The sequence below is a fragment of the Gavialis gangeticus genome, unplaced genomic scaffold (assembly GCF_001723915.1).
Source record: "Gavialis gangeticus isolate Ggan-Ray unplaced genomic scaffold, GavGan_comp1, whole genome shotgun sequence".
Lineage (NCBI taxonomy): Eukaryota > Metazoa > Chordata > Crocodylia > Gavialidae > Gavialis > Gavialis gangeticus.
Genome location: NW_017728992.1, coordinates 74,202,773 through 74,205,605, shown reverse-complemented (window position 1 = coordinate 74,205,605; position 2,833 = coordinate 74,202,773). Strand labels below are relative to the sequence as shown.

The 2,833-nt window shown below is 33.3% G+C and overlaps 1 protein-coding gene across 1 annotated transcript in view; it reads left to right on the top strand.

The window, feature by feature from the left end:
• CUNH18orf63 (chromosome unknown C18orf63 homolog) overlaps window positions 1-2,648 on the top strand; it is a 37,622-nt gene extending 34,974 nt beyond the window's left edge. The window contains exon 14 of the mRNA XM_019524411.1: window positions 587-2,648. The gene's annotated coding sequence lies outside the window, so the exon portion shown is untranslated. The remainder of the gene's footprint in view (window positions 1-586) is intronic.
• Window positions 2,649-2,833: the final 185 nt, after the last annotated feature.

Sequence of the window (2,833 nt, the reverse complement as noted above, 5' to 3'; positions counted from 1 at the left end):
GGGGGGGGGGGGGAGCAGCACAGGGGAGGAAACCAAAACTCCCATTTTCTTTATTAAAAATGACTTCTCATAGGGGATGGGTGCATACATTCTTTTTTAAAAAATCTCTTTAATAAGTTTTCTTAATTTGAAGTGTATAGAAATCAAATAAATTGTAAATTTATATATTATGTGAATGTAGTAGCTATTGGGAGTCAGTTTTTAATAAATTGTTTTTAAATTGAACATAAAATGTTTTAAAAAATATTTTTGATGAAAATATTTGGGTTTTTATTAGGAAATGTTTACTAGAAATAGAACTTTTCTATGTTGTTCAATGAAAACTCAGTTTTTCCATCAGAAAAAAAATACATTTCTTAAAGCTTTCCAGCCATACCAATAATCCATTTGATTGTGTGCATAGTAAACTATTAGAACCTTTTTTCAAGTGGATTAAACACCAGTCATGGACCAAGAAAACACTGTATTATTATTTATTTCTATGATCCTGGCTGCCTGTCCATCAGTGCCAGTTTGTTCTAAAATTAAACACTGTGCATATAGCTCCTGAAATACATAATTTGCTCCCATTGATGTCATTTTGCAGTTGCTTCTGGATGCAGTAAAGTGCCAGGGAGGTGACCATTACAAGATGGTGCAGCTCGATTTCTTCACATCCCATCTACTCCTCCCCTTTTGCACCAAGTATGCTAGCATCCCGCCTCATCAGCATTGGTACAACCAATGAACCAACCATTGGTTCTACAGCTAATGATCCTCCATGCTGCAACACAACTGGTTTTAGTCTTTATACTGGACTATTCATAAGTTATAATAATATGCAATTGAAGCAGTTCTTCAGAGAAAATAAGATTGAGTGTAGATATCCATGACCGTTTATGAGAGCATAGAAATTCTCATTTTTACTTAAAAGAGAATGAATATATATATAAATTAATCTGATATACACTTCAACCTGGTAAATAGAATCCAGAATTGTATTAAATCATAAATAGGATGGTATTTATATGAAAAAACTACCTGGCTCTCCTCCTTTTGTAAATCAAACTTTTGTTTTCTCTTCTTCCAAGTTTGAATCCTAAATAGGGAACTGAAATGAGTCTGCAGTGAGTTTAGTGATATTTGCTCTGTTTTAGCGTCGCTGATACCTAGGACAAGAGGACCATTAAATACTTCAGTAGAGTTGAGTTTTTGTACAAGTTGAAGGCTGAGAGGGGAAATTTAATGAAACTTAAAATGGATCATTTAGTTGGGAGGGAATCTCTTTATTTTTGTCTAATACTTGTCATTTTCAATGATTAAGTATTAAAACACTTGTTACCAAACTTAAGATTTCTCCCAAATTGTTTGTCAGTTTAAAGTCACAATTCCTTGAGATAGTATAGTTCACACTTTGTCCAAACCCCAGGCTTTTTTCATTCTTTAGTACACCTTACAAAGTGTTAAACAAATTTTTAGAAAATAAATAATGCCAACTTTCTTGGAAGATTCATCTGCACGCTGGGTTTGTAACACCAGAATCCTTAACAGTCAGTATGATTTCCAATGAGAATTGGTTCTTTGGGATGAATTCACTATGTAAAAGATTTATCAAAGTCCAGTTGGTAACACCCTTCAACAAGTCACAAAATATATTGCTAGCTGCTTGTTACTTTTGAAAAGCTTTATCAGAATACAACTAAGATTACACTCCGTATACATTTTTCTTTGCAATTATTACATGCCCTCTCCACAAGTTTACTTTTTAATAAGTAACTTTTTGTATATGAAATAGAAATGACATAACCACTTTAACAATGCAAGTTTCTTTCACTGCTTGGAGTACTATATTTTAATATATTCTTTGGGTGGATATTTAATACATCAGGCCTGTTGGTTTTGAAGCCTAATACATAATGTGAATGCTGTCTGGTATGCATCACTGCAGTATATTCTTGCCAAGATTTTTTTTTTCCTTCAGTGCAAGGCAATTGTTATCATTCGAGAATTCCATTTAATCGTCATTTAATTTGGTTTTGTCACAAGACAGAACACAGAAGGTATTGCTTGTATTTGCTTCATCTTGTAGAAACTTTTCTGCCAGAACTATGAGGAGTTTTGGCTTGTTTTCTGCCGTGAAATATTTTTCTTCTCTAATGGAAGTCCATTCCCTTATTAATTGATAAAAATTTATTAATTGAGGCTGGTGTTTGACAGCAACTGGGCACTTGAACAGAATAGAACTCATTTGCAAATACAAAAAAAATGAGGTCAACAGCAGTGTGGGGTTTTAGAGTAAGAATAAAGATCACACTTCTGTGTTTCCCTGAAAATTAAAATGCAAAGCTGCTTTTCAGATGGTGCAGAACAGTTATCTTTTCACAGTTTTGATTATATTTGACTACATTAGGTAGTGTGTATTTCCTGTTATTGAAACAGTTAGAAAAGATGGGATTCAGAATAGTTGCATGTTATTTCTGCAGTACGTTATTGTGATGTCGGAGCTACTCTCTAGGAAGCTGTCACCAGGCAAATGTTTTGTTAAAATCCACTTGCATTCCATTTTACTGAAACAGGTTATTTTGAATTGCATTTAGATTTTTTAATAGTGGATATTATGTTATTTTGTGTTCTTTGTTACCTCAAATGCAGAATGATAAAATAATTATAAATCTACTTTATCTGTTTAAAATAAATCATAGAATAATTCACCCTTGCTAAGTTGTCAGAAATATTTATCAGCTGAGCAGCAGACAAATTACTGCCACACCTCCTAACTAAATGTAGGTTTGTGAGTGTGATGAGGAGAAAAAACTGCTGTTGCTTTGGGGATGGCATGAATACCATCAACTGG